The 5668-nt window shown below is 39.7% G+C and overlaps 1 pseudogene; it reads right to left on the bottom strand.

The window, feature by feature from the left end:
• Positions 1–4368: 4368 nt before the first annotated feature.
• Positions 4369–4975, bottom strand: LOC117719243 (protein MIS12 homolog; annotated as a pseudogene).
• Between the last annotated feature and the right edge of the window lie 693 nt (positions 4976–5668).

The raw sequence follows: 5668 nt of genomic DNA, 5'->3' as shown, positions 1-5668 counted from the left end.
AATACCAGAAACCCATTGCTCAGTGTTTTACAGCTTTGCTGTTGTCTCGTTTCATCTTTATTCTGTGAATTATATTGCATTGTTAATTATGTTGAATACCTGCCTTATGCTTTGTGGCCCTTTTCAGGCATTCTTCAGTATGTTAGTTCTCATGCTATCTGACTTTTCTGTGGTGGTTTCTGTTCCCTTCCTGTTGCGTTCTGGATCACACAATCTTTGACTGTTCCTGCATCTCACCACTTCATAGATGAATGGAGTTTGTTGGTCCTTATAGCAGGTGAGTTTGCTTCCATGAGTCAGAGTGCTGTCCTCATGATCAAAGCTCTGACTAGCTTTCTGCAGCTGAAAGGAAGGGTAGTTAGTTATGGTAGGCTCTCCAATAAAACCTGTGCCCACTGCAACAAACTAGTCCAAATGGAAAGTCATAAAACAAGAAAAGATAACTATTTTATTGTTTTGAAGGTCAGAGCTTAAAATCAATCCTATTGAGCTGAAGTCAAGGTAATTTCTTATCCATGCTACTTCTGGAGGCTCTGGGGGGTAGAGCCTCCTTGCCTTTGCAGCCTGAGACTTCCTTGACTCTTAGATGCTTCAATCTCGTCTTTGTTTCTATGTTCACATGGCCTCTTCAGTGCATCTAGTCTTTATTGACCCTTTCTTGTAAGGGCACATGTAAAGGTGTCCAGAGCCTACCTAGATGATGTTAAGATAATAAGTTTATCTCAGCTACAAGGACTGTGGGCCTAGGATGGAAGTAGGAGGGAGGAAGGTTTGAGGTTAGATACAGAGAAAAGATGAGAGGCTGGGTTGCTATCAGGTATATGGCCTAAGCAGATAGAAATAGGGTAGCAGCCTTCTGGAAAGGCTACATAGAGAACTTTCATATAGGTAGGCATTTCTTTTGATGATACCTATATTACTAGTAACACCTATATCGCCCAAATATTCATCTGATTTGAGAGCAAATATTTAGACAAATACTAGAGTTGGTAGAAATAGAGGTGAGATGGCCTAGGTCCTATGTAATTGAACTGAATTTAATTTTTAAAGAGTGAGCTTTTAGGGGAATATTTAGTATCATATAACTATTTAGTATTTATAAAATGATATATTTTCTTCATTTGATTCGTTTTTGAGTATGTATTGCTTGCCAGGTCCTTTTGCGGAAGACTGATGTGTCAAGGTGAATTTGACAATGTTACAGAGAGCTTCCACTACAAAGGGAAGGGAGTTGACACCTGAGAAATATTCAGGTGGAAGCCACTGCTACAGAAAGAAATACTGATGAGACCAAGGTAAGTACTGCTAAAGAGGGCAGGTTGTCTTTTTATATATACAACAGTTGGGAAGGACCAGAGTGTATGGAAGGAACACTGGTAAAGAAGCTGGACTTAGCGCCTACACCTTTGTGGCCTTGGGTAAGTTATTTTGCTAACTGTGTTGATTCTTCTCCCTATGCAAAGTGAACAGTAGCAGTGTCTCATCTTGCTTTCAAGTTCCTAGACAACATTTCCTTAGAGAGGCTGCATGGGTGTTCCCTCGATTTTTGGTAGAATTGTGACAGTTTTGGTCAACATAACAAGGAAGAAGCAACAGTGGGGTTTCCGAAGCTAGACTCCTTAAATCCATGTGGGGTCAGTTGCCTTTGCTGGACCACTAGTTCTCAGATCCCTAAGGTACACATAAGCAGAACTATAATCTTGAAAACATCCTCATAGATGTCATGAAGCAGCCTTCAAGCTAGCCAAGCCCAGAGTCCTCTGATGCTCCAGCACATGACTTTCCAGTTACCACAACCATTTGATTCTGCCCAGCTAAGGTTCAATATGCAAGAGATGAGGATAGCCTTTTCACAGAGTATTCTGCATTTTATGACCCACAGGCCTTGTGGACTTGTGGACCTTGTGGACAGTACAGGCTATCTTCACAGTCTATGTTGTTTGCCATGTGGTGGTCCCTAAGATGCAAAATTTTTTTACTTCTTTGCATGTTGTATGGCTAAAATGAGTTAATGTATACAAATTTGAACAACACAATGATTTTATGTATGTACATCAAGGTTTATGTATGCATAGATGGATTGTATAGTGTATGTGTGTGTGTGTAGGCAAGATGTCAACACTGGGTGTCATTCCTCAGAAGCCATCCATCTTACCTGAGATAGGCTCTTTCATTGGGACCTGGGACTTACCAATCTATAGGCTGGCTGGCTAGCAAATCCTGCGGATTCTCTTGAGAATGCTTCCTCAGTGCTGAGGTTACATGTGTCTGCTGTCATACCCAGATTTTTATGTATCTTCATGTTTTCAGGGCACACTCTTTACTGGCTAAGCTCGGAATAACCCAGCTGAGATGTGTTTCTTGTATGCAGCAGAATGATGGATCCTCTTTTCACATCCATTCTGTTAGCCTGTGTTTTTTCATTGGGGAACTGAATCTATTAATATTAAGAGATATTACTGACTAATTATTTTTGTTTCCTGTTATTTTGATGTTTGTGGTAACACACACACACACACACACACACACACACACTTTTTTTTTTTTTTGTTTTGGTGGTATGGGGTTATTTCCTGTGTTTTCTCGGATGTAGTTAGACTCCTTGGGTTGGAGTTTTCCTTCTAGTATCTTCCATATGGCTCAGATTTGCGGATAGACAGTGTTTAAATTTGGTTTTGTTGTGGAATATCTTGTTTTCTTTATCTATGGTGAGTAAAATTTTGTTGGGTATATTAGTCTGGGCTGATGTCTGTGGTGTCTTAGGGTCTACAAGTTATCTTCCAAGGCCTTTCTGGCTTTTAGAGTGTCTGTTGAGAAGTCAGATGTAATTCTGATTGGTCTGCCTTTATATGTTATCTGGTCTCTTTCTCTTGTAATTTACAGTATTCTTTGTTTGTTCTGTACAGTGTTTTGATTATTTTGTAGCAGGAACTGGTTTTATTTTTTGTTGTTGATTTTCTCTCCCTCTTTCTCTGTCTTTCCTCCTCCTCTTCCTTTTCTTCTTCTTGTTCTTCCACTTCCTTCTCCTCCCCCCCTCCTCCTCTTCTTTCTCCTCTCCCCTCCTCCTCTTCTTCTTCTTTTGAGATAAGGTCTCTCTATGTAGCTCTGGGAGTCCTAGAACTCCCTACTTAGGCCAGACTGATCTTTAACTCAGGATCCATCTGTCTCTAATTCCCAAGTTCTGGCATCAAAGGCATGCACCACTATATGTGAGTATAAATCAGTTTTTAATGGCACACACTCACCCATACATGGTTTTGCTTGCTTCTAAAAACAATTATTAGTGTGCGAATGTTAGGGGAGCAGGGCGTGCACATGTCACAGTGCATGTGCGGAAGCCGAAGGACAATTTTGTGGAGGCAAGTATTTCTTTCTACCCTTACATGAGTTCTGGGAATCTGACTTGGGTTACCAGGCTTGTACTTCAAGCTCTTTTACCTGCTGACCCATCTCATCATCCCTTGCCTGTTTTATAAAAATAGAATGGAAAGTGACAGGTGTAACCCCTGCTTCCCACCCTGTCCATCTGCTCCAGCTGTGTGACCTTAATATGCCCTACCTTATGGGTTTTCTGCTGACTGTTTTCTCTGTCTTGGATGGTACCATAACTGCACAGCTAATGCTTTTTCTTTCAAGTCTGAGTCAAATCTTACATTACCCATTAGCCATGCCCTTTCTAATCTTGCAATATATTTCACTTCCTATCCCTGAATCTCTCTACTGCATTTTTTTTTTACATTTTTGTTTTTTCTCTTTCTTTCCTCTTTCTGCTTCTCTCCACACTGTGGTATGTTAAAACTCCAAGATGCACACTTGCTGTGTATATTATACATCTCCAGCCCAACGTTCTTGCTTTATTATGTACAAATCACTGATGTTGCACATGTCCATGTCATGGCTGCACTCGGTACATCATTCAGTGAATGACTATGCATGTCTTATTTATACCATGTAAATGAGCAGGGAGATCCAGCTATATGAGGATTTCACTCTCTCCTGAAGTCACACAAAAACACTCCCAACACAGAATGGGTACAACCCTGAAAGAAGACCTGGAGACATTACCAGATGTGACAGGGGAGTAGAGAGGGTCAACTCAAATTCCAGAAGGGAAAAAGCAGATAAATACAGATCTGCCTCAGAACTTTGATCTAGAGTCTCCAGTTCTAGAAGATATGACTATCTAGAAGATATAGCTATTTAGAAGATATGACTATCTAGAAGATATAGCTATCTAGAAGATATGACTATCTAGAAGACATCTGCTTTGCAGAACCTAGGAAAAGAAGAGAAAGAAAACCTAAAAATATAACAGTAAACAAAGAAAAACTACCTATTTACAGGTTCTCCCTTTTCACTATTAAGAAATTAACATCCTTCTAGTCTTTTGCTTTCTTTCTTTATGTTGTCTCTAATATTCTGGAATTTTAGGCCATTCTGTATCAGTAAGTTAAGTTACTAGTTTTCCGACCTCTGCCAATACTTTTAAACTCATCAAAGAAAGCCAATGTCTCTCTCAGTTTGACTGGAACAGTGTTTTGCTCCTCTCATTCTGTAAGGAGGGTCTGCTTTGTGTGTAATCCAACCCACTTGTATGTAACACTTCAATTTTATTTTTGAGAAGCTGGAATTCTTCTTCATTAAAAGGATGCATCTCCTGGCACTTATCTTCAGGAAGCAGGATGTTTGGGAGAATATACAAAAACGACCACAAAAACAGCTGCTCTATTTTGCCAAGAAGGTTATTGAAACTTCCTTTCATGAAACAGAGAAACTTCTCTGTGCATTAAAAAATTGAGAAAGGGCTAATTCCACAGTCTGGGATGCCCTCCGGATTCTTTAGAATCTCCTGTTCAGCAGCCTGTGTCACGTCAAACAGGTGGCTATGTAGAAATGCTATGTAGATCCTCAGTAGGCAAGCCTGTGCTGTGAAGCCAAAGAGCTGCACCTCAGATGCCATCAGATCCACAGACATCTTGTGTTACTTTGGTACCTTCAGTTGTGAAAACTAATACTTCCACTACAACCAAACAAAATTCTATTTTCTTTCCTTTAAGTAGGTACACAGCAGGTACATATCCTTCAATAACCAGTATGAATTCATGACCCTGAAGAAGCAGCTACTCTCTCCCTCAAGTTTCCTTCAGTGTTATTAACTCATGTACTGTCTCTTCTTTTCTGGATTACAGTCCTCATGGTTGAGATTAAATATGGGACATTCCCAGACCATCTCAGTAAGTGTAATAACCTTTAGAGCCCATAGCCATAAACACATAGACACAGAAACCATAGCCTAAAAGACATTTGTTTTTTTAATTCAAAGACTCAAATGTCATTTACTTTGAGAGAAAGCATGGCTAGAGAAATGATTCTTTTAAAATGACTTGATAAGATAATTTTAATCTCTGTATTTTTCTCATTCATAAATTTGCTGTATTAAAAGAATTCAGTGGCCTATGTCTTCTTGTTTTAGAATTTTATAGATGATTGGTGTTGTGCTTACCTCAGCATGGGGCACATTCAACATGGCCCCTTGGGCCTTTGAGCTGTTGAGGGTGTCAAATCCAAGGAAGTGTCTTATTAGTACAAACTCTTAGCTAATTAAATAGCCAGCATGGATCAATCAATAGGTCATTTCTCCACCTCAGCTATTAATGTTTCTTCTCTA

This window comes from Arvicanthis niloticus, chromosome 13 (genome assembly GCF_011762505.2).
Source record: "Arvicanthis niloticus isolate mArvNil1 chromosome 13, mArvNil1.pat.X, whole genome shotgun sequence".
Lineage (NCBI taxonomy): Eukaryota > Metazoa > Chordata > Mammalia > Rodentia > Muridae > Arvicanthis > Arvicanthis niloticus.
Note: the sequence above shows the minus strand (reverse complement) of the source record. Positions and strands in the feature narration are given on the sequence as shown.